Below are 15,802 nucleotides of genomic sequence, written 5' to 3'. Positions count from 1 at the left end.
AGTGGTAGAGCGTCGGCCTGGCATGCGGGAGTCCTGGCTTCGATTCCCCGCCAGGGCACAGAAGAAGCGCCCATCTGCTTCTCCACCCCTCCCCCTCTCCTTCCCCTCTGTCTCTCTCTTCCCCTCCCACAGCCAAGGCTCCATTGGAGCAAAGTTTAGCCAGGCGCTGAGGATGGCTCTTCGGCCTCTGCCTCAGGCGCTAGAATGACTCTGATTGCGGCAGAGCGACGCCCCCTGGTGGACAAGCCGGGTGGATCCTGGTTGGGCGCATGTGGGAGTCTGTCTGACTGCCTCCCCGTTTCCAACTTCGGAAAAAAAAAAAAAAGTATGTATTTGGTCTCTGCCTTGAAATGATAAGTGTCTTGACTGGTGGTGCAGACTACCAGATACCCTCAGGAGGGGGCTTGTTACAGGGAGACCAATACTATGATTGGAGGGCTGGCACTTTCAGCTCCACTCTCTGACCTCTGGAGAGGAGATAGGTGCTAGAGGTTGAGGTATTCACGGATAATCAATCAATTATGTTTAATGAAGCACTTCTAGGTTGGTGAACAACCAGAAGGGAAAACTGAATGAGTAGCACACAGGAACACTGTATTTTCTTTTCAACCTTTCCATAAATTGAAAGTTATTTCAACATAAAAAGTTTATTATAAAAACAAAAAAGGAGTGATTTATAAAAAAGCAATTAAAAGTAATTGTTTCCTGCCTGACCAGGTGGTGGCGCAGTGTATAGAGCGTTGGCCTGGGATGCAAAGGACCCAGATTAAAAATTCTGATGTTGCTGGCTTGAGTGCAGGCTCATCTGGCTTGAGCACAGGGTGACAGCTTGAGCATGGGATCATAGACAAGACCTCAGAGTCACACTGGCTTAAGCCCAAAGGTTGCTGGCTTGAAGTCTAAGGTTGCTGGCTTGAGCAAGGGGTCAGTTGCTCTTCTGGAGCCCCCTTGGTCGAGGCACATATGAAAAAGCAATCAATGAACAACTAAGATGACACAACAAAGAACTGATGCTTCTCATCTCTCTCCCTTCCGGCCTATCTATTCGTATTTGTCCCTTTCTCTCTGTCTCTCTCACTAAAAAAAAAAAAAAAAGTAATTGTTTCCAATAATAAAAAGTCAACTTTTCAAGTGAAAATTAAAGTCTGCAAAACCAGTAAAAGCCATCATATGTTTGAAAGTGTCCAATACTTAAACTTTTCAGCTAAAATTAGTGGTGATATTACTGCAACATGTTACATTTTAATAAGCTATATGTGGTGAACCAATATTTTCTAAATGATCAATGCAAAACCATGGAGGGATAAAATCATCCATTCAAAGTGCGAGAGACCAATGGATTTTAATATAACAAAGTTATAATATTTCAGATTCCATAGTATAACTTTTATGAGTTTTAGAGTGGTGTCAAAGAAGAATATCCACAATTATATATTTTAAAAGGCTATTAAAATGTCTTCCCTCTACTATCTACATTTTTTTTTTATAGAAATGACTCAATTAAGCCAGTGTGAGCATTATTTATTTATTTATTCATTTTAGAGGAGAGAGAGAGAGAAAGGGGGGAGGAGCAGGAAGCATCAACTCCCATATGTGCCTTGACCAGGCAGGCTCAGGGTTTTGAACCGGCGACCTCAGCATTCCAGGTCGACGCTTTATCCACTGCGCCACCACAGGTCAGGCTTTTTTTTTTTTAATTTTATTTATTATTTTTTTAGAGAGGAGAGAGAGACAGAGAAGGGGGGAGGAGCTGGAAGCATCAACTCCCATATGTGCCTTGACCAGGCAAGCCCAGGGTTTCGAACCGGCGACCTCAGCATTTCCAGGTCGACACTTTATCCACTGCGCCACCACAGGTCAGGCTACATATTTTAATGAGCCAAATTTTCTTCACATATTTAAATTAAAGCACTATGTAAAAAGAAAATGAATGCAGAGATACAATAATCCAAATTTCTTTTATTAAGCCAACCATTAAAGAAATATACAAAAATATAAAACAATGACACTGTTCCCACCAGTTTTTTTTTTTTAAGGTTTTTATTTATTCATTTTAGAGAAGGGGGGGAGAGGCAGGAAGCATCAACTCCCATATGTGCCTTAACTGGGCAAGCCCAGGATTTCGAACTGGCGACCTCAGCGTTCCAGGTCAACGCTTTATCCACTGCGCCACCACAGGTCAGGCCCCACCAGTTGTTTTTTTTAAATAGTTTTCTAAATATACTTAATAAATATACATACTACTTATACTAATATGTTATTATTTTATTTTTAGATTTTATTTATTCATTTTTAGAGATAGAGGAGAGAGAAAGAGAAAGAGAGAGAGAGAGAGAGAGAGAGAGAGGTGAGGAGCAGGAAGCATCAATTCCCATCTGTGCCTGACCAGGCGCAAGCCCAGGGTTTCCAACCAGCGACTTTGGAGTTTCAGGTCAATGCTTTATCCACTGCGCCACCACAGGTCAGGCTGATTTTATTATTTTAAATGAATAGTTCAATATTTTAGTTTTAGCTTGAGGTATAGTAATGATTAATAATTACCATAAAAAGTTCTCCGAGGTCCTTAATAATAGCTAAGATCCAAAGGAGTTGTGAAAGTACACATTTGAGAACTATTGACCAAGAGCAACCACTAAAATCTAAAACAGGGGTCCCCAAACTTTTACACAGGGGGCCAGTTCACTGTCCCTCAGACCGCTGGAGGGCTGGACTATAAAAAAAAAAACTATGAACAAATCCCTATGCACACTGCACATATCTTATTTTAAAGTAAAAAAACAAAACCGGAACAAATACAATACTTAAAATAAAAAACAAGTAAATTTAAATCAACAAACTGACCAGTATTTCAATGGGAACTATGGGCCTGCTTTTGGCTAATGAGATGGTCAATGTCCGGTTCCATATTTGTCACTGCTAGCCGTAACAAGTGATATGACGCATTTCCGGAGCCAGGACGCGTGCTTCCCGCGTCACCGGAAGTAGTACTGTACGTGAGCGATGCCGCGCTTTGCGGATGCATCCTGTGCTCCTCTCACTGACCACCAGTGAAAGAGGTGCCCCTTTCGGAAGTGCGGCGGGGGCCAGATAAATGGCCTCAGAGGGCCACATGCGGCCCGCGGGCCGTAGTTTGGGGACCCCTGATCTAAAACAAAGAATATCTAATAAGCTAATAGTAGAGATAAAATAGAGTGCTAAAAATACTCATTTAATCCAAACGAAGTCAGGAAAAAAAAAAAAAAAAGACCAGATGGAACAATTTGAAAAGGAATAGCAAGATGGTAAAAAAAAAAAAAATTTTTTTTTGGAGACAGACACAGAGAGGGACAGACAGGAAGGAAGAAAGGTGAGAAGAGCAACTGACCCCTTGCTCAAGCCAGTAACCTTGGGCTCAAGCCAGTGACTTCATGCTCAAGCTGATGTACTCGCACTCATGCCAAATGAGCCTGCACTCAAGCCAGCGACCACGGGGTTTCAAACCTGTGTCCTCTGTGTCCTAGTCTGATGCTCTATCCACTGGGCCACCACTTGGTCAGGTGCAAGATGGTAAATTTAAATGGAGTCACATTGATAATGACAGCAGAGGGTATTAAGCTGCATACCAAAGACCCAAATATATGCTGTATACAAAAAAAACCTACCGTACTTTAAATATAAAGACTAATAAAAAGTAAAGGAAGAAAAAAAAAACAATTATCATGCAAACAATAAGAGAAAGCAAGCTGCAGTGGCTAAATTAAAGTCAGACAACTTCATAATAAGAATTATTACCAGAGCACCTGACCAGTGGCAATGCAGCGGATAGAGCATTGACCTGGGATGCTGTAGACCCATGTTTGAAACCCAGCTTGAGTGCAGGCTCATCTGGCTTGAGTACAAGCTCACCAGCTTGAGAGCTGGGTCGCCAGCATGAGTGTAGGTTCATCAACATGACTCCAGGGTCGCTGGCTTGAGCCCAAAGGTTGCTGGCTTAAAGTCCAAGTTCACCATTTGAGTCCAAGGTCATTGGTTTGAGCAAAGGGTCACTGGCTCAGCTGGAGTCCCATGGTCAAGGCACATATGAGAAAGCAATCAATGAACAACTAAAGTCCCACAACTACAAGTTGATGCTTCTCATATCTCTCTCTTCCTGTCTGTCTCTCTCACCTTCACTAAAAAAAAAAAAAAAAGAATAAGGCAAGAATGGCCCCTCCTACCAATGCCTGTCAACATCCTATAGGAAGTCCTAGCTGATATAATAAGAGAAAGGAATATAAAAGGAAATAAAAGTTATAGTGATTGAGAAGGAAGAAATAAAACTGTTTGCAAATGCCATGGTTGTCTCTGCAGAAAATCCAAAAGAATAGACAAAACAAACAGAAATTCCTGGAATGAATAAGCAATTACTGTATTCCTCCATGTATAAGATGCTCCCATGTATAAGAAGCACCTTAATTTTGGGGCCCAAAATTTGAAGGAAAAAAAAAAAGTATTACATAAAGTTATTGAACTAAAGTTTTATTTATCATAAAATTCATACAACTCCTCATCTGAGTGAAAAAGCAAGTAAAAACATCTACAACCACTGTACAAGACGCACTCAGTTTTTAGACCCTCAATTTTTTGGGAAAGGGTGCATCTTATACATGGGGAAATATGGTATAGCAAGGTTGCATGACACAAGGAAAGTCAATCACTTTCCTACATATCAGCAATGAACAAATGGAATTTGAAATTTAAAACCAATTAATATTTACATTAGTATCCAAAAGAAATACTAAAGTATAAATGTAATACAGTATGAACAAGATCTACATGAGGAAAATGATAAAACTCTAACAAAAGATATCAAAGAAGAGCCCCTGGCTGGGTGGCTCAATGGATAGAGTTATCCCTGAGCACCAAGGTCATGGGTTCAATCCCAAGTCAGGGTATATATGAGAAGTGACCAATGAGTATACAACTAAATAGAACTAAGTGGAACGAGTTGATGCTTCTCTTTCTCTCTTTTTCTCTTCTCCCCCCTCCCTTCCTCTCTCTTTCCCTCTCAAATCAATGGGGGAAAAAAGATATCAAAGAACTAAATAAATGAAAGATATTCCATGTTCGTGGACAGAGTCAGTACTGCCAAGATGTCAGTTCTTCCCAAATTTATCTACAACTTCAACACAATCCCAATCAAAATCCCAGCAAGTTATTTTGTGGATACTGACAAAATGATTCTAAAATTTATATGCAGCCTGGCCTGTGGTGGCACAGAGCTTTGACCTGGAACACTGAGGTCTCTAATTCGAAACCATAGCCTTGCCCAGTCAAGGCACATATGACAAGCAAGCAATGGACAACTAAAGTGAAGCAATTATGAGTTGATACTTTTCACCCATACCTCCTCTTTCTGTAAAAATCAATAAATAAAATCTTAAAAAAATAAGTAGGCTCTGGCTGGTTGGCTCAGTGGTAGAGCGTCGGCCTGGCGTGCAGGAATCCCGGATTCGATTCCCAGCCAGGGCACACAGGAGAAGCGCCCATCTGCTTCTCCACCCCTCCCCCTCTCCTTCCTCTCGGTCTTTCTCTTCCCCTCCTGCAGCCGAGGCTCCATTGGAACAAAGTTGGCCTGAGCACTGAGGATGGCTCCATGGCTTCTGCCTCACAGGCGCTAGAATGGCTCTGGATGCAACAGAGTGACGCCCCAGATGGACAGAGCATCGCCCCCTGGTGGGCATGCCGGGTGGATCCCGGTCGAGTGCATGCAGGAGTCTGTCTGACTGCCTCCCCGTTTCCAGCTTCAGAAAAATGGAAAAAAAAAAAAAAAAAGTAAAAAAAATAGAATAAAATTTATATGCAGAGAAAAAAGACCCAGAATAACAAACCCAAAACTTAAGGAGAATAAAGTTGGAAGACAAACATTACCTGGTATTAATACTTACTATAAAACTACAGTAATTAAGACAGTGTGGTATTAAATAAAGACAGTGCAGTATTGATAAAACAGATCAATAGAACAGAATAGACAGCCCATAAATAGGCCCACACAAATATAGTCAAATTGATCTTTGATAAAAAAGCAAAAGCAACAGGACGGATCAAAGACAATCTTTTCAACAAATGGTGGTGCTGAATGCTGAACATCTACATAGAAAAAAATAAATCTAGACAGATCTTACACTCTTGATGAAAATTAACTCAACAATTGAAATGTAAAATAAAAAAACCTATACTAGAAAATAAGATAGGAGAAAATTTAGATGACCTATGGTATGATAATGAATGCATTTAGATATAACACCAAAGGCATTATCCATGAAAGAAATAATTGAGAAGCAGGACTTTATTAAAATTAAAAACTTCAGCTCTGGCCCTGGCCAGTTGGCTCAGTGGTAGAGCGTTGGCCTGGAGTGCAGGAGTCCCAGGTTCAATTCCCGGCCAGGGCACACAGGAGAAGCAACCATCTGCTTCTCCACCCCTCCCCCTCTCCTTCCTCTCTGTCTCTCTCTTCTCCTCCCGCAGCCAAGGCTCCATTGGAGCAAAGTTGGCCCGGGCGCTGAGGATGGCTCCATGGCCTCTGCCTCAGGTGCTAGAATGGCCCTGGTTGCAACAGAGCAACACCACAGATGGGCAGAGCATCGCCCCCTGGTGGGCATGCCGGTGGATCCCAGTTGGGTGCCTGTGGGAGTCTGTCTGACTGCTTCCCCATTTCCAACTTCAGAAAAAGACAAAAAAAAAAAAAAAACTCCACAAAACTTCAGCTCTATGAAAGACACTTAAGAGAATGAAAGGACAAGCCACAAAGTGGGAGGAAATACCTGCAAGTATACATTGATAAAGGACTGCTATATAAGTTATACAAAGAACTCCTAAAAGTCTATTGAGTCGTTCTTATTGTTATAGGAAAATAAACAATCTAATTAAAAAATGGCAAAAGATCTGAAGAGATATCTCACTAAAGAAGATATATAGATGACAAGTAAATATATGAAACATATGAAAAGATGTTCTGAACTTCATATGTTAACAGGAAATTGCAAATTAAAACAATGAGACACTACTTCATATCTATTAGAATGGTCAAATCCCAAACACCAAATGCTGGTCAGGATGTGGAACAACAGGGACTCTTACACATTGCTGGTGGAAATGCAAAATGGTACAGCCACTTTGAAAAAGAGTTTGGCTGTTTCTTACAAAACTAAAACATCCTCTTACCATCTGATCCAGTAATCAGACTCGTTGGTATTTATCCAAGAGAAATAAAAGCTTGTATGACAAGAAAACCTGCATATGAATGTCTGTAGCAGATATTTATTTATTTTAAAGTATTTCTTGATTTTACAGAGATGGGAGGGATGAGAAGTATCAATTCATAGTTGCTTCACTTTAGTTGTTCATTGATCATTTGTATGTACCTTGACTGGCCAAGCCCAGGGCTTCAAACCAGCAACCTCTGCATTACAGGTCTACAATCTATACACTGCCCCACCACAGACCAGGCCAGATTTATTCAAAACTTAGAAGCAACCAAGATGTACTTCAGGATGTGAATGGATAAATGAACTGTGGTACATCAAAACATTAAAATATTACTCAATACTAAAAAGAAATGAGCTACCAAGCCATAAAAAGACAGAAAGGAAACAAATGCATATTGCTGCATATTGCTAAGTGGAAAAAGCCAATATGAAAAGGCTATATACTATATTATTCCAACTACTTAACATTCTGGAAAAGGCAAAACTATATGGAACCAGTAAAAAGATAATTGGTTGCCTTGGATTATGGGTGTAGGGAAGGATAAATAGGTGGAGCAGATAGGATTTTTAGGGTAATGAAATGATTCTATGATACTATAATGGTAGATACATATCATTATACATTCATCAAAACCCCATAGAACGTACAGCACAAAGAGTGAACTCTTCTGTAAACTATGGATTCTGGGTGATAATGATGTAACAATGTAGGTTCTCTGATTGTAACAAATGTACCACACTGTGTGGAGGAGGTTGTGGGAGTGTGGGGACAACGGGTATATAGAAACTCTGTACTTTCTGCTCAATTTTGCTGTGAATCTAGAACTTCCCTAAAAATAAAGTTCATTAATTTAAATAGACACACATGCAAATTGAAACCATCAACATTCAACATGGATAATAATGACAATTAAATGGAATTTATCCCAGGAATGTAAAGTTGGTTTAAAAATCAAAAAGACTTTTACAACTTAGTAAGAAAAATGGCTAAAACAGAGATTATCTGAGCTTTGCTTCATCTGGATAGGTGAAAAACTGATATAACTAGTGCCAATCAGGGACCTAAGAGATACAAATTCAAATCTCTGAAGGATGGCATCACCTTAGCCTTCAAATTGTTTTTTACACATGCAAGCAAAGGTAACTAGACACATGCAGAGACAAAACATCATCTGCTAACAAAAACTATCATAAATAATATTCGATATAAAGAGACCTACAGAATTTCCAGACACTGAAATGATCAGACACAGGCTAGGAAACAACTATACTTACTATGTTTTAAGAAGACAAAGGCCAAGCTTGAAATTTCAGCAGGGAACTGTAAACTGTAAAAAGTGATATAGTAGATTTGAAAAAGAACCAACTAGAAACATAAGAATTGAAAAACACACAATTGACAATAAGAACCCAACGTGGTATATGACCAAGGGATCTGTATACTTAACACATTCCCTAAGTAATCCACTGTGTTTGGGAACCAGAATCAGACTACTACAATAAATCTTAATGTCCTCACATGCAAACTCACCCTTTTCTAATATAGCTTGTATAATGCCTCCAGAATTACCTTTCTAATATATAAATTTAATGTCACACTGCCTTATTTTATAGTATTTCCTATAAAACCCACCTCTCTAATTCTTGTGGCTAATAACCCCTTGACCATCTACTCTACATCTCTGAAATGTTAGCTTACTAACTACATAAATCTTGTGCATTTCTGGATTGTTCATTCAATTTCCTCTTTCTGGAATGATTTTCCCCACTTTATCTACTTGGTGAACTACTACTTAGTGCACTTCACAACATAAGTCACATGTCATATCCAAACAGAATTAATCATTCATCTGTACTTTCATACTTTGTCCAAAACTCAACTACAGCACTCACCACATTAATTAAAATTATATATGAACCTCTCCACCTCTCCTCTACACACAATCATAATGAAATAATTCAAAGGCTAGTACTCATATTTATTTATATCCCAAGAACCTGAACCATGACTACTGTATTATACACAGGAAATGTATGTTGAGCCTGTGGTGGCGCAGTGGATCAGGTGTCAACCTGGAATGCTGAGGTCGCCAGTTCAAAACCCCGGGCTTGCCTGGTCAAGGAACATACAATAAGCAACTACTACAAGATGATGCTTCCTGCTCCCCTGACCCTTTCTCTCTCTTCTCTCTAAAATCTATAAATAAAATCTTTATTTAATGTTTTATTCATTTTAGAGAAAGGAAGGGAGAGAGCAGGAAAGAGACAAGAACCTTGACTGGGGATCAAACCAGCATCCTCTGTGCTTTGGGACAATGCTCCAACCAACCAAGCTATCTGGCCAGGGCAATAAATAAAATCTTAAAAGTAAAATTAATATATGCTGAACAAATTATACACTCATTGAAATGAAAGCCAGACGATCTTAGAGGAGAATCTAGGGTCAATTCAAGCATTTTGTCTTTCAATTTCTGCTAGAGAAAAGGCATCAAGTTTGTTACCACATTCTGAAGCCTTGTGGTCTGCAGCTAAAGAGATCTACCAGAAAAATGTACTATAAAGGAAAGGGAGAAAGATCAAACTATGGGTTCACCCCTGGCCGTGTAGCTCAGTCGATCAGTGTTGTCCTGTAACACCAAGGTTGTGAGTTTGATCCCCAGTCAGGGCACATACAGGAATGCACTAAGTGGAACACAAATGAGTGCCTCTCTCTCTCTCTCTGTCCCTCCCTTCCTCTGTCTCTGTAAAATTAATCAATAAATTAAAAACAAACAAACAGAAAACCATTATGGGTTCAAAGGGAGGGTGGCAGGAGTCTTTGAATATCTTCTGAAAGAAGTGAAATAAAACTGAGGAGAATAAAGAATAGAATAGGAGTTTCTCTTCCAATAATAATATGAAAACCAAAATAGCCTGATATACATACAGTGACTCAAGTTTTAGTTTCAGTGGACACTGAGAACACTCCTCCGAAAGGAGTTAATGTTAAACCCACAATTATTAATTAAACTCTCATATTTTTAAATGCTGTAAACAGTTTATAGACAGAATAATATTTCAGGAGTCAAAGAACTCCACATGTGGACATTTCTACCACCTCAAGACAGTGTCTGCTCATGATAAAGAGGTTCTCTTCTTTAACTTGATCCAAGAACCAGAGAAACCATTATGCTTGCAGTAGAGGGGGGTTAACCGAATTATGATATCTTTATCAATTCTAAATTTTCTTCCAGGATCAGTGAATTAGGAGAAAAAACCATCCGATAATTCAATCTTCATCGAAACCTTGAGGCAAAGAATTTCATACCCCTCTGGCATACAGAAGTGTATATAGCAAACTTACAGCAAAGTTATTAGCACAATTTTGTTCAGTCTAATTTGAAGCCTAACATAATATATAAGTCTGACATAAAGATAGAATGAATACAACTTTTACTATGACTTTGATACTCAAACCATATTTATGGAATCAAATAATGGGTACTTAGAGTATTTTCAAACTGCAACTTTCCAACTCTGTCTCTGATAACAGAAAAAAAAAATTTCCCCCCAAATCCTACCCTATTCAATTTAAGAACTTTTTACTCTTTTAGTTTAACTAATTTAAGTTTCTCTCTTAAGGTTTGTACTTCTTCCCTCTCCCAGAAGCTCAGGCCCAAAGATGTTATGAATTTCTCCCTCAATCTCCAGAACTCACAAATTAACTTTTCTAAAATCAATTTATTCTCACAAAGACAGTAATATATCATGAATTACAAATAAAGAACACATGCAGCTGCAAAGGTAGTTACTCACTACCCTTTCAAGGTCACAATATATTAGGTAAATAAAGGTGAAAATAAACATGCAAGGGTGTAACATTTTTAGACTTTTCAAAAATAAATTCTGGGCTCTGGCTGGTTGGCTCAGTGGCTAGAGCATCGCCTGGGCACGCAGAAATCTGGGGTTCAATCTCTGGTCAGAGCACACATGAGAAGTGACAATCTGCTTCTCTCCCCCTTCTTCCTCCCCTTATCTCTCTTTCCCTCTCACCAGCCAGTAGTTCGACTGGTTCGAGTGACTGGTTCAAGCATCAGCCCCAGGCGCTGAGGACAGCTCAGGTGATTTGAGCATCAGCCCCAGATGGGGGCTGCCGGGTGGATCCTGATCAGGGCGCATACACGAGTCAGTCTCTCTACCTCCCCTCCTCTCACTTAAAAAAATATAAATAAGCCCTGGCCGGTTGGCTCAGCGGTAGAGCGTCGGCCTAGCGTGCGGAGGACCCGGGTTCGATTCCCGGCCAGGGCACATAGGAGAAGCGCCCATTTGCTTCTCCACCCCTCCGCCGCGCTTTCCTCTCTGTCTCTCTCTTCCCCTCCCGCAGCCAAGGCTCCATTGGAGCAAAGATGGCCAGGGCGCTGGGCATGGCTCTGTGGCCTCTGCCTCAGGCGCTAGAGTGGCTCTGGTCGCAATATGGTGACGCCCAGGATGGGCAGAGCATCGCCCCCTGGGGGGCAGAGCACCGCCCCTGGTGGGCGTGCCGGGTGGATCCCGGTCGGGCGCATGCAGGAGTCTGTCTGACTGTCTCTCCCTGTTTCCAGCTTCAGAAAAATGAAAAAAAAAAAAAAAAAAAAAAAAAAAAAAAAAAAAATATATATATATATATATATATATATAAATAAAAATATAAATTCTGGGCACTGGCCGGTTGGCTCAGTGGTAGAGCGTCAGCGTGCAGAAGTCCCAAGTTTGATTCCCGGCCAGGGCACACAGGAGAAGTGCCCATCTGCTTCTCCACCCCTCCCCCTCTCCTTCCTCTCTGTCTCTCTCTTCCCCTCCCACAGCCAAGGCTCCATTGGAGCAAAGTTGGCCCCGGCGCTGAGGATGGCTCCATGGCCTCTGCCTCAGGCGCTAGACTGGCCCCGGATGGGCAGAGCATCGCCCCCTGGTGGGCGTGCCGGGTGGATCCCAGTCGGGCGCGTGCGGGAGTCTATCTGACTGCCTCCCCGTTTCCAGCTTCAGAAAAAAAAAAAAAATACACACACACACACACACACGTATATATATAAATTCTGAACATAGTATATATAGCCCTCTACAATTTAACAACAATGAAGGGAGTTAATTTTTTTTTGCAGTATTCAGTCAAATTTTACAACAAAGATATCTATATTTAAGCCTAAGCTGCCAAAGTTCTAATGCTACACTATCAATAAAGTTAGTAACCAAAAAATTAAGCTTTAATACTTTCAACATATATATTTTGTTAATGTTTACAAAGCACATGTATTCATGTCCTTTCTATGTTATTGTTCCTATAGAAAAATTTCTAAAGCAAAGTTATTTGAAGAGAGTGACCTATTCAACTGTTATACAAGTTAAAGTGCTCAGATTAAGAAATCAGTTTAGCGTCTTAAAACAATTTTTCCTTGCTTGTCAAAAGTTATATGAAAGTGATTCAGTAACTGAAGTTTTTAAAACTTCACTCAGAAAAAAACATGAATAATGAAAAACTTGAAACACCATCTAAGTACTGCAATCTCATTTTCTCACTAAAGATGCCAATATAAAAACAGTGCCTAGTCAAAAAAAAAAAAGATTATTTTGGTTGTCAGTTTGACATTAATAAGGCATATATAGTCAATCTGTGGTATGCAATCCTGTTACAATTATACATAACATGGTTCATTTGTAACTATTCTCACTTGCATTTTGGAGGTCATAGGTCAAACTATATATAGCTATATTCAAGTATAAGCCTATTAATTTAGAAAAAACAAAAATTTAGGTCAATTGAACTATAATATAACTGAAATACTATTTATAAATAGATACAATTTTTAACATGGCTCACCAACTGGTTCAAAAGGCCACAAGCAGGAATTTCACACCTGCAAGAGAACACATGTAATAATTCTCATAAAATAACATTATGAATATTCATTCATGTGATTTGGGAAATGTCAAGTGAGATGCCAAACTTCAATCAGTTTGACTTTTATACTAAAATGATTTGTTTCTTTACTGTTAACATAGAGCTAAAATTGATTAAATCTTTAATAAAATTTACTATAAGAATACAATTTAAAAAATATTTAACCTACAAATTACCTTTCACTTATGAACATCATGTATCTCTGAAAAGCTATAGGTGCACATGTAAAGTAAAATAAAGCAAAACAAAAAAATTATATATACACATTTTCTTTTTGAAATGTTACAGAAAAATGTATCATATATATAAAAACATACACATGTAAAAATAATTGTGTTTTCCACACAAAAAATAAAATTTAAAAGACCTAAAAATAATGTGAAGGAAAAATGAAATGAAATATATCTTCCTATAATGTTTTATGTTTTATAGAGAGAATATAATGTTATTTGTTTAATAATTAATAGAGAAAAAAGTTTATAAATCAAACCTTACTTTCCTATATAATTAGATTATAACCTTATGGATATCTTTTCATTAAAAAAAAAGCCTGGACCAACAACATAATTATACTCATACTTAAAAATATGGCAACTACTTTCTGAATATCTGCTTTAAAAAATAATAATCCTAAAAAATAACAGTAGTACTCTACACTCCTAATAAAGCTTACTGTTTTGTCACTCAAAAACCAAGGAAGGACCTGACCTGTGGTGGCGCAGTGGATAAAGCGTCGACCTGGAAATGCTGAGGTCACCGGTTTGAAACCCTGGGCTTTGCCTGGTCAAGGCACATATGGGAGTTGATGCTTCCAGCTCCTCCCCCCCTTCTCTCTCTCTCTGTCTCTCTCTCCTTGCTCTCTCTCTGTCTCTCTCTCTCCTCTCTAAAACAAACAAACAAAAAAAGAATAAATTAAAAAAAACAAACAAGGAAGGCATGTTTAGAAAGCTCAAAGGATTTTCTTTTTCCACAGTACTTTTAGCACTGCTCACTATTTTTTATTTTAGAAGACAGGGAGAGGGAAGAAGGGAGAGTGGTAGAAGGAGAGAGGGGGAGGGCAGAGGGGAGGGTGGGGATGAAGCATTCATTTTGTTGTTCCACTTAGTTGTGCATTCATTGGTTGCTTCCCATATGTGTCCTGACCAAAGATTGAACCCACAACCTTGTTGTTTTAGGATGATGCTCCAACCAACTGAGCTAACAGGCCAGGGCTAGCACTGCTCATTTACAGTGAGCACAGGCAGATTTATACTAGAATTACTAGCTACCTTCATTTTCTACAGCCTTAATAACTTAAGACCCTACCTTAAAATATGACAGATGTGTCCTAACGTTCTTCAAGGCTTTACTGGAAATATCTTCATTTTTTAAATTTCTGACTCCAAATATACATTTGAAATGGGTATGTGGTAAAGGATCTCAAAAACAGTTTTATATTCATGATATTTTAGTTTAAAAGTCAGGTCTGTTAAAAAAATGTTGCTGGTGGAAACAGAGACACAAAGTTGTAAATGTACTATTACTAATAAAAGAAAATCATGCCCTCCTTGAAAATGACAACCGCAAGGAAGAGGACAGCAAAGTTAGACAAATGGGGAGCAGAGGACACCCAGGGAAGTAGGGAAAGAGAAAGCAGAAAGGGAGAGGCAGAAACATGTCCCATCACATAATGAAAGAGATGCATATTTTAAAGGTAGGAAAGGGTCAGAGGAACAATTTCACCATCCATCACACCTCCCCCAAAGACTCATGAAAAAGACACCAAAATACACTAGTATCTACACACAACTGGGAAGTTCAAAAATTAAAAGTAGTAGCTGGGAGAAATCACCACCTATAAAAAAACAGAGAAGGGGCTGTAGAGGACAGCAACTGCATTTCAACTCTACTCCTTCTTCCCTTATCAAAATAAGAACTGTCCTTTTTTTTTTTTGTATTTTTCTGAAGCTGGAAATGGGGAGAGACAGTCAGACAGACTCCCGCATGCGCCCGACCGGGATCCACCCGGCACGCCCACCAGGGGCAACGCTCTGCCCACCAGGGGGCGATGCTCTGCCCCTCCGGAGCATCGCTCTGCCGCAACCAGAGCCACTCTAGCGCCTGGGGCAGAGGCCAAGGAGCCATCCCCAGCGCCCGGGCCATCTTTGCTCCAATGGAGCCTTGGCTGTGGGAGGGGAAGAGAGAGACAGAGAGGAAGGAAGGGGGGGGGGGAGTGGAGAAGCAAATGGGCGCTTCTCCTATGTGCCCTGGCCGGGAATCGAACCCGGGTCCCCCGCACGCCAGGCCGACGCTCTACCGCTGAGCCAACCAGCCAGGGCAGAACTGTCCTTTTCTTGACAAGTCATCATATTTTCACACAATATATATAAAAAAGAAAGAGAATCTGGCTTTCCAAAAGAAAAACAGCAGATTAAAGGTATACAAATATCAATAAACAGGTAATTATCTACCTAGTAATTTATTTAGATACTTATGGTAAGATATTGCAAAATGTTGGTTTATAAAGATATATATAGTTTACATAAAGATATATGCACATGCATATTTAAGGTAAACTACCACAGAGTAGGAATACAAATCTTTAATAGCAAGATCACTGTTTTGCCTCTAGAGGGCGAACTTGGTCTTCTGGAAAACTCTAGACAGGAGACATTCCTTTCAA

At 39.7% G+C, this 15,802-nt stretch overlaps 1 protein-coding gene across 3 annotated transcripts in view; it reads right to left on the bottom strand.

Moving 5' to 3' along the window:
• TBC1D12 (TBC1 domain family member 12) overlaps positions 1-15,802 on the bottom strand; it is a 100,059-nt gene that overhangs the window by 50,935 nt on the left and 33,322 nt on the right. The window contains exon 3 of one of the 3 annotated variants that reach the window (XM_066238791.1): positions 13,060-13,096. The exons of the other annotated variants lie outside the window; for them this stretch is intronic. The gene's annotated coding sequence lies outside the window, so the exon portion shown is untranslated. The remainder of the gene's footprint in view (positions 1-13,059; positions 13,097-15,802) is intronic. 3 annotated transcript variants of the gene reach the window in all.

Source organism: Saccopteryx bilineata, chromosome 7 (genome assembly GCF_036850765.1).
Source record: "Saccopteryx bilineata isolate mSacBil1 chromosome 7, mSacBil1_pri_phased_curated, whole genome shotgun sequence".
NCBI classification, from domain to species: domain Eukaryota; kingdom Metazoa; phylum Chordata; class Mammalia; order Chiroptera; family Emballonuridae; genus Saccopteryx; species Saccopteryx bilineata.
This window is presented reverse-complemented; position numbering and strand designations above follow the sequence as displayed.